This window comes from Staurois parvus, unplaced genomic scaffold (genome assembly GCF_062004578.1).
Source record: "Staurois parvus isolate SC_StPar_1 unplaced genomic scaffold, SC_StPar_1.0 ptg000170l, whole genome shotgun sequence".
NCBI lineage: Eukaryota > Metazoa > Chordata > Amphibia > Anura > Ranidae > Staurois > Staurois parvus.
The window spans coordinates 6123597-6134485 of NW_028317966.1; positions in this window are offsets into that span (position 1 = coordinate 6123597).

A 10889-nucleotide genomic window follows, 5' to 3' on the forward strand; every position below is an offset into this window, starting at 1 on the left:
CTGAGCACTTTTAATTCAAGTTCTGACAGATTGAAAAGGTGGCCAAAGGGTATTTCTGCCCCAGTGAGCAGCTCAATGGGACAATCATATGGGCGATGAGGGGGTAATTGATCGATTTTTCTTGTCACAGACATACCGGAACTCATGGTATTGTGGGGGCAAGTTGTCATATGACTGGATAGCTACTATATCACTTTGCGATTCCTTGGCCGGTGAAGAACTTGGTCAACAAAGTTTCTTACAATATTTTTCACAGTGGGGGGACATAAAATCTATAGTCTGTGCTCCCCAGTTGATGGAAGGATTGTGAGTGGAGAACCAAGGAATGCCCAGGATGATAGGAAACTTGGGTGACGTAATCAGCTGAAAGCTGATGGTCTCACAATGGTCAGCCTCAAACTGCAGTACCAGGGAAATCATTTTATGGGTAACAGGTTCTGAAGATAAGGGTGACCCATCAACTGTCTCCATATCAATAGGGGTAAATGTATTTCTTGCTTGAATATTATTGCTGTGGGCAAATTCTATATCCATAAAGTTCCCCCCAGCCCCAGAGTCCAGCATAGCTGAGAAGGAGATTTCATGGCCCTTGGAGACAAGTTTAATGGGGATGACAAAATGAGATAGTAGAGAGTTCACTTTATTTTCTTCAGGAATCAGTGGGGAGACAGACTGGCTAATAGAATTTATTTGTTCAGGCACAATCACATCAGCCATAGCAATTGTTCTTCTAACTTTGTTAGGACAATTAACTGAATAATGACCAGTGTCCCCACAATATAGACATAAATTCTCTGAACGTCTTCTCTCTCTCTACTGAATGGAAATGGATCTCTTGATAGCATCAACCTGCATAGGCTCGGGAGTGTTAGAACCCAGAGAGACGTTTGAATCCTGCTGAACAAATGGACTAGTAGAGAGATGCATGTCCCTATTACTTCCAAACATTCCCAGCCTCTCCTTCCTCCTTTCTTTAAGTCTTTGATCGATTCAGATGCATAATTGGATGAATTCCTCAAGATTATTTAGGAATATCTACTCTGGCAAGCTCATCCTTTACCTGTTCAGAAATCCCTTGGTGGAACTGGCTTTTTTGTGCTGCAGGGTTCCAAGTGGTATCTGCAATCCAACATCTGAATTCGGCTGTGTATTCAGTGACCGAGCGTTTACCCTGCCGCAGACTATGCAACTTTGCTTCGGCAGTAGCACAACGGTTGGGATCATCAAAAACCTGTTCTATATAAGGGGAGGCCCAAGCTAGAGCTTCCCCAGTCAGAAGTCCAATAATAAACATTACCTTCTTTTTCTCTGAAGGAAATGCAGCAGGTTGCATTTGGAAATATATATGAGATTGATTAAGGAAACCCCTGTAGTGGCGGTGGTCTCCATTAAACTTAGATGGTTAGGGCTGGGGCATATGTGAGTTTGTATCATCTCGGTTCAGCAGTTGTCACTGCAGAGTCTGAATCTCTCCCTGTTGTCGATCCACTATGCTTTCTAGTTTGGCAACTTTTTCTTGATAGGTAACCCCGAATTCCTGCAGCTCCAGGCAATTTGCTGCCTAAGAGGAGCCACAACGTTTGCTATAGCGGCCTCCATGTTTGGGCTAGATTATTCTGTCACGATCAGGGTTCAGGCTCAAAGACCAGTTGCTATAGCAGTGGAAAGGCTTACCTGAAACCAGCAGTATAGGTACACAGGCAGGTCACCGTGGCGGAGGATGGGATCACCCGAGACATGGAGTTTAAGTACCAACCGGTGTTTACTAGGAGTTCCTAATGGTGGAGATGGATTTGGCTGTGTGTTAGCACTAGGTCACAGTCCTCAGGATCACCCCACCAGGAGGTGAGCAAGTGGAGGTCCAGTAGCGTATAAACAGGTAAGGATCAAACAGAAGCGTGGTCAGTAAACAAGCCAAGGTCGGTAAGGAGCAGTCACAGGTTGGGATCAGGCAGAAGCGTAGTGGGGAACAAGCCAAGGGTCAATAAAGAGTGATAGCAAAATATGGATAATAACAGAGAGGACAAGGCGCACGATACTGCCTGGAGAGCACAATAATGGACATGGCTTATATCAGGAAGTTCATGGGAGGAGCAAGGGGTTCAAGGTTCATGATAAACAAGGTCAAGGTAGGATCATCCAAATAATTGTCAAGGGAGCTGTCCAGCATTCCAGGTGGCTCAGCAAAAAGAAGAATTGCCACTCATCGCAGAAGGCCCAGGTTTGGACCCAGGCTCTGACACCAGCATCCTTCAGGTTAAAAAGCCAACTTTTCCCCTCACTGGGCAAATGTGACAAAGGGGGTGTTACCCCTGAATTTTGTAGTTGCCCACGTGCATCCCGGCATTGCTTGTGCTCCAAGCTTAGCAGTATGGCCACAAGATACCACCGTTAGTTCTCCTCCTGGCTGATTTGGCTCTGTGCTTACCAGCTCACTGAATCAGCGTGCTCGGATTGTCCATGGTGTCTATACCATCCTCTCATCTCTTGGAGCTACTTGTCTAGTATTGTGATGTAAGTGTGGATATTTACAGTCATGGCCGAAATTGTTGGCACCCTTGATATTTTTCCTGAAAATCAAGTATTTCACACAAAAAAGGTATTGCATTAACACATGTTTTGCTATACACATGTTTATTCCCTTTGTATGTATTGGAACAAATATAAAACAGAGGCAGAAAAGCAAATATGACATAATGTCACACAAAACCCCAAAAATGGGCTGGACAAAAGTATTGGCACCCTTAACTTAATATTTGGTTGCACACCCTTTGGAAAACATAACTGAAATCAGTCGCTTCCTATAACCATCAATAAGCTTCTGACACCTCTCACCCGGAATTTTGGACCACTCTTCCTTTGCAAACAGCTCCAGGTCTCTCTTATTGGAAGGACACCTTTTCCCAACAGCAATTTTAAGATCTCTCCACAGGTGTTCAATGGGATTTAGATCTGGGCTCATTGCTGGCCACTTCAGAACTCTCCAGCGCTTCTTTGCCATCCATTTCTGAGTGCTTTTTGACGTATGTTTGGGGTCATTGTCCTGCTGGAAGACCCAGGATCTTGGACGCAAACCCAGCTTTCTGACACTGGGCCCTACAGTGCGACCCAAAATCCTTTGGTAATCCTCAGATTTCATGATGCCTTGCACACAGTCAAGGCACCCAGTGCCAGAGGCAGCAAAACAACCCCAAAACATCATTGAACCTCCACCATATTTTACCGTAGGTACTGTGTTTTGTTCTTTGTAGGCCTCATTCCGTTTTCGGTAAACAGTAGAATGATGTGCTTTACCGAAAAGCTCTATCTTGGTCTCATCTGTCCACAAGACGTTTTCCCAGAAGGCTTTTGGCTTACTCAAGTACATTTTGGCAAACTGTAGTCTTGCTTTTTTATGTCTCTGTGTCAGCAGTGGGGTCCTCCTGGGTCTCCTGCCATAGCGTTTCATTTCATTTAAATGTCGACGGATAGTTCGCGCTGACACTGATGCTCCCTGAGCCTGCAGGACAGCTTGAATGTCTTTGGAACATGTTTGGGGCTGCTTATCCACCATCCGGACTATTCTGCGTTGCAATCTTTCATCAATTTTCCTCATCCGTCCACGACCAGGGAGATTAGCTACAGTGCCATGGGTTGCAAACTTCTTGATAATGTTGCGCACTGTGGACAAAGGCAAATCTAGTTCTCTGGAGATGGACTTGTAACCTTGAGATTGTTGATATTTTGCCACAATTTTGGTTCTCAGGTCCTCAGACAGTTCTCGTCTCCTCTTTCTGTTGTCCATGCTTAGTGTGGCACAGACAGACACACAATGCAAAGGTTAAGTGAACGTCTCTCCTTTTTATCTGCTTTCAGGTGTGATTTCTATATTGCCCACACCTGTTACTTGCCCCAGGTGAGTTTACAGGAGCATCACATGCTTGTAACATTCTTATTTATCCGCAGTTGTGAAAGGGTGCCAATACTTTTGTCCAGCCCATTTTTGGAGGTTTGTGTGACATTATGTCGAATTTGCTTTCTTTCCTCCCTTTTTTTGTTTTGTCCCAATACACACAAAGGGAATAAACATGTGTATAGCAAAACATGTGTTAATGCAATACGTTTCGTGAGAAATACATGATTTTCAGGAAAAATATCAAGGGTGCCAACAATTTCGGCCATGACTGTATATTAAAGGTTGTTATTTTTACTACTCCTGCTCTCTGGTTACATTTTTCCAACTCCATGCTAAGGTGAGTACAATTTGGAGAGTGGGGGATAGTGCTGAAGATGTCATGGGGGAATGGATGGGTTTGTACTGGGAGGAGGGAGAAATATGTGTTTGGGAGGCACTGTACTTTACTAGTTTTTTGGCCTCTAAATTCTGTGTGTTATGCATTCTTGACATTCTTGACCCAGAGCAAAATAGACTTAAGTATTATTAAACCATACACCTTTAATCCACTCCCCCTGTTAGCACAGTTTTGCCAAACCCAACATTTGGAGTAGTGTTCTTCACGTCCTGCTGTTATCACCCCATGCTCTGACCCTGTCCTACCTTTATTAAAATTGGCAATGATCAGTGGGGGTATCCCTGGATTTCACTTTAAAAATCTGGCCACTTTAGTCTAGGATAGATAACATCAAATGCGCACAAGAACCTCACATGCCCTGTAAAGGTCCTAGCTTCATTAAAATTGGCAATGATCAGTGGTGTGTCCCTGGATTTCACTTTAAAAAATATGGTCACTAGTCACAACCAAACGCGCACAAGAAGTACACATGTCCTGTAAAGGTCCTAGTGTTGGAATCATTAACTGGCTGCACCACTGACCAAAACAAGTGCTGTCATATAATATAGAACATTACCTAATATTTAAAACTTACAACATAGACTATCCCAGCATATCAACAGGAAATCATGAACAAGGTTAATACTTTGGTATAGGATGGATAACACCAGAAGTACGTTTGTGCCATGCATGTCCTGAAAAGCACTTCTAGTGTAACTGGCTTGAACATTAGACCAAATGAATGTCAGTACAAACCATTACATAAATGTCTCTAGTATCAGAACATAAATAGTCATATACAAGGTTAATATTGTAGTATAGGACAACACCCACTACATTTCATGCAAAGGCACAACCCATGCCATGTAAAAAGCTAAGAGATAAACATCTTTACTGACACTTAAACAAACACCCTGCAGGAGACCCCTGCTGCCAAACACAATGTTAATAGAATTTTCTGTGCAGTAATTTATCTATATTATTATATTTTATTTTTATTTTTAAATCAATAAATAATATGGTCAGCTAATAAATACATGAAACCTTAGTCTAATAGGGACCTGATCTCAATGTAAGGTATATAAGTACATCCAGAAAACATACACTGTATAATATTTAAAGCCAGAGAACAGTATAGACAATCAATACAACCACCTACTTGCTATAGCTGTGGTATATATAATATTATTAATGACCCAAACTGCCTTGCTGGGTTTGCTTCGAGGAGGGTTTGGTGAAGAAGTTCAGATGCTAAACCTGAACACCATTGAAATCAAAGGGAGTCCAATTTGTCAAATTAAAAATCCCCACTCTGAATGAGTGACGTAGACAGTCTTAGAGAAGAAATAACATAGTTCTTAATGGGTAGGAATAAGTACTGGGAAGGGAGGGACAGGGGGAGGGCGGGAGGGTGGGAATGAGGTACCATGAATGTTTTGGAATTGGTTAATGTTATTGTGATTAATTTTGTATTGAAATAAAATATATACTTTTTTTTTTTTAATTAAAATTCCCATTTTCTGGGGTGTCAAATAGCAGACCAGGAGCAGTAATTTTTTTTAAAGGCTAGGTTCACTTCTTACAAAAATTATACATGCACATGTTTTTGCTGGGAAAAAATTTGCATTTATTATATTTTTTATAGGGATCTGCAAGACATTGCACCCGCGATCAGTGGATGACTGGTGCAATGTCAGTCTCCTGCACAAACTTCCTCCAGCTTTATGCAGGTTTAGTGTGTAGGCAAATGTGAATGGGCCCTAAGGGTAACTAGCAGGTAAAGCATAAGGAACAGCAGTAAGAACAATATCCTAAAGACGATATCAACCAAATGTTGCAAGCAATATATGCATCAGAGGGGGTTCAAAGTAATGAAAGATCAAAAAGAGGAAATGTACCCTAACAAGTATTATCTTTGATCTGAAAAGAAACTCTGGTATAATGTAATGGAAAATTCCTGCATATTTGCATGGAGAAAACCTACATTCATATTCTACCCACCCTTTTTCAAATGAGAATTGCCCCCAACAAATTGAAAGGCAGGCACAAACGGAGAGGTAGAGGTGCTGTGACTGGAGGTGGTAGGTGGCTAGTGTCATTAATGTGCCTCCTACCACCTTCTTCTCCTTCACCTCCATCTCCTCCTCCATCACCTCTACCTCCTCCCATATTTCCTCCAATCTCACCATACCTCTGCCAAGGTGGAAGCATTCCTTGTTGACTTTTTTGCTTTCTTAATGAAATGCAATACACATTTGAGAGACACAATCTAGATAGGTTCTTGGGAGCTAGGGTTTTTTTCACCTCACCAGTTGTGAATTTCACAGAAAGTAGGGAAGTGGCTAACAAGGCCTTTCTCTTCTTACTCTTCCTAGGTGCAGAGTAGCCACTTAACTGCAAGTGCTGCAGAAGCATTTTTTCTTCCTCCTCAAAGGTACAGAGCAACCACTTGCCTGCAAGTAGTGTATCCACTTCCTTCTCCTCTACTCCTTAGAAGTGCACAGCAGTCACTTAAAGAGGAGAAATGCTGCTAATGAACCCTTTTTCTCCTCCCTCTCAAGGGTGCAGAATGACCAGTTGCCATCAGTGGATGCTAATGTGCTCTTTTCCTCCTCTTCTAAGGCACAGACTGGCCACTTACTTAAAAGTTCTGCTAATTCTACCTACTCCTGCTCCTCTTCTTCCACTTCAGAAAGGCACAGAATGGCCACTTGACTGCATGTGCTGCTAGTGTGCACTTTTCTTCCTCATCCTCAAACATGCAAAACAGCCACTTTCTTCCAAGTGACGCTAATGCACCCTTTTCCTCTTCCTCCTCTACTCATCATGCCATAACCTCACCAATTGGCATTAAGGTCTCTGGGGAAATCAAAGAATACTACCCCCAAAGTTGGTCCAAAATAGATGTTAGAGTCTTTTAGACACATCTGTTGCTGAAGCAGAAGAAAAAAGCCCCCCCTCCCCCAGTAATCCTCATGCTCAACATATTAAACCACAGTGGCAGTTCCCAGCTACCTCTAGCTGGAGGTGGTCCAATATGTGATTGTGGTACTAGCCTGCCCTGCTGCACATGTCTTGTCAGAGGGGGCCTTAAGTGCAGAGGTGGGGTTTGTGACTGAAAAGCTGGCTTAACCGCTTCCCGACCGCCCTATAGCAGAAGTACTGCTACAGGGCGGCAGGGATGTGCAAAATTACGTAAATATACGTGATTTTGCATTTCCGGGTAGGGGGCGCATGCTCACTATCCACGTCACTATTGGCTTCTCAGCATGTCAGTCAGTTCCCCCCCAGTGTCAAAATAATGTCCTGCAGTCCCACTATACATCACTGATTGCTGCCATTACTAGTAAAAAAAATTTAAATTCCAGTATATATGCCGCCATTTTTAGACACTATAACTTTCACATAAACCAACTAATTAACACACATGATTTTTTTTTAGCAAATACATGTAGCAGAATACATTTTTGTCTAAATTTATGAAGAAATTGATTTTAATATTTTTTACTGGATATGTTTTATAATGAAAAGTAAAAAACAGCGTTTTTTTTTCATAATTGTCGGTTTTTTTTGTTTATAGCACAAAAAAAAAAAAAAATACCACTGAAAGAAAGCTCTATTTGTGGAGGAAAAAGGACAGAAATTTCATTTGGGTGCAGCATTGCATAACCACTCAATTGACAGTTAACCTCCCTAGTGGTCTGATTATGTCCATATTTCTGTGCTCAAAGCGGTACATTTTTTTGCATGGAAATATGTATTTTTTTTATTGTAGGCCTGTCATTTTTAGGAATAACTCACTGAAATCTGTCCAAACAAGAGTTTAGTAAACATCCCGGGTAGGATAATACTTGAAACACGAAATCATAACTTATAATTTAATAAATAATCATAAAAAAATATTAATATAATAATAAATTTAATTCAATAATATAATTAAATCAAAAACACTGAAATTTGAAATAAAGCGCCAAGTTCGCACATCACTGAGCAAAGTCGCAAAATCGTTTTCGGTGTCTGATGACGAATTTCCCCACTAATCATTATCACTCCATTCTGCAAGTGGTTCTGATTTACTATCGCTGATCTCTAGCTGGTCTAAAACCGCTTTTGATCTAAAGGGATGCTATTTGGACACCACTGACTTTTCTAAGTTTCCAGGCAGAAAGAACAGTAAAAATGCAGGCAGGGCACAGGACAAAGCACTCGTGACAAAATGTATGTGAAATGGTTTGATACAGTAATGTTATACTATGTGATTTTAGTGATTTTAGTGAATGTCACTTTTTGTCATTTTCAAATTTCCCGCCGTTATATCCCCCGTAAGTCCCGACGTTCGCAGGGAACGGAACCCAGATGACAGATGCCGGCATCCGCGGGATTACATTGCCAGGGACACTGCAGGAGGGACATCGCGGGAGCGCAGGACAAGGTAAGTGATCGAGGGATCATGGAGCAGCGCCGCATGGTAGGCCCGAGTGTAGCTCGGGGTTACCGCTTGTGTTACTTAAACTTTACTCCGAGCTACACTCAGGAATACCGCCAGGGAGGCTACAGTAATGCAGCGCTTTACTGCAAAAAAAATGGCCTGGTCAAGAAGGCGGATAAATCCTCTGGAGGGTAAATGGTTAATTACCTGGACTGAGCATATGTGATGTTTTGGACAATGGATGTTTTTTACTTGGAGTCTCTTTGTTAATTAGCATAGCCCAAGATGATGTCAGTTTTAGCATGTGGAATTGCAGGAGAATGTCCACATGTAGATGGCATTAAGCTCTCTACTTTTTGTCTTTAAAGCTGAACTACACTGCATCTGAGAAGTACAAACTAAAATTATTACTTAATTACTTTTTAATATTCAAAGCTATCTCCTCCATCCATCCATGTCTCCATGCTTTATATGCTGAGAAATCACTTTGAAAAACACCCTTCTAGCAATTCTGTCCATGGCCATCTTCAATAAGGGCAGAACAATTTACTTCCTGAAATCTGGAAGCCATTAGCCCTTAGCTCAGGCAGGAGGGTGTACTTAGCTGAGAAAGCCCCTCCTTCCCTCCTAAAGACTCCTGGGATGTATGACATCATTTCCCCGGGCCTGAAAACCAGGAAGTAACTGAAGAAATGTAAAAACAAAAATTAAACAAGTAAATATGATATACATTCCTATCTGTTTACTAATGTTAGCAGCATACGGATTGAATAGTCAATGTTAACTGAAAGAGTGAAGTTCCACTTTAAGGCAATACATTTATACGAGAGCATGTATACATATTAAACAGGTCTTTTTATGGTGAACAAACAGCAATCTACAAGGTATATTGGAAAGTAACATCTTACAACTGTTTTCACAATATTAATGTGCGGAAGAGTAGTGTTCCCCCAATAGACCGCACTATAAATGTGTCAAATATACCTTAAAGGGGAGTTCCAGTGAAAAAAATAAATAAATAAGACTCAGTAGCTACAAAAACACTTACCTGTCCTTTGATCCAGTGGTGATTTTGCATTTCCAGGTGGGGGCGCATGCTCACTATCCACGTCACTATTTGCTTCTCAGCATGTCAGTCAGTTCCCCCCCAGTGTCAAAATAATGTCCTGCAGTCCCACTATACATCACTGATTGCTGCCATTACTAGTAAAAAAAATTTAAATTCCAGTATATATGCCGCCATTTTTAGACACTATAACTTTCACATAAACCAACTAATTAACACACATGATTTTTTTTTAGCAAATACATGTAGCAGAATACATTTTTGTCTAAATTTATGAAGAAATTGATTTTAATATTTTTTACTGGATATGTTTTATAATGAAAAGTAAAAAACAGCGTTTTTTTTTTCATAATTGTCGGTCTTTTTTTGTTTATAGCACAAAAAAAAAAAAAAAATACCACTGAAAGAAAGCTCTATTTGTGGAGGAAAAAGGACAGAAATTTAATTTGGGTGCAGCATTGCATAACCACTCAATTGACAGTTAACCTCCCTAGTGGTCTGATTATGTCCATATTTCTGTGCTCAAAGCGGTACATTTTTTTGCATGGAAATATGTATTTTTTTTATTGTAGGCCTGTCATTTTTAGGAATAACTCACTGAAATCTGTCCAAACAAGAGTTTAGTAAACATCCCGGGTAGGATAATACTTGAAACACGAAATCATAACTTATAATTTAATAAATAATCATAAAAAAATATTAATATAATAATAAATTTAATTCAATAATATAATTAAACCAAAAACACTGAAATTTGAAATAAAGCGCCAAGTTCGCACATCACTGAGCAAAGTCGCAAAATCGTTTTCGGTGTCTGATGACGAATTTCCCCACTAATCATTATCACTCCATTCTGCAAGTGGTTCTGATTTACTATCGCTGATCTCTAGCTGGTCTAAAACCGCTTTTGATCTAAAGGGATGCTATTTGGACACCACTGACTTTTCTAAGTTTCCAGGCAGAAAGAACAGTAAAAATGCAGGCAGGGCACAGGACAAAGCACTCGGGACAAAATGTATGTGAAATGGTTTGATACAGTAATGTTATACTATGTGATTTTAGTGATTTTAGTGAATGTCACTTTTTGTCATTTTCAAATTTCCCGCCGTTATATCCCCCGTAA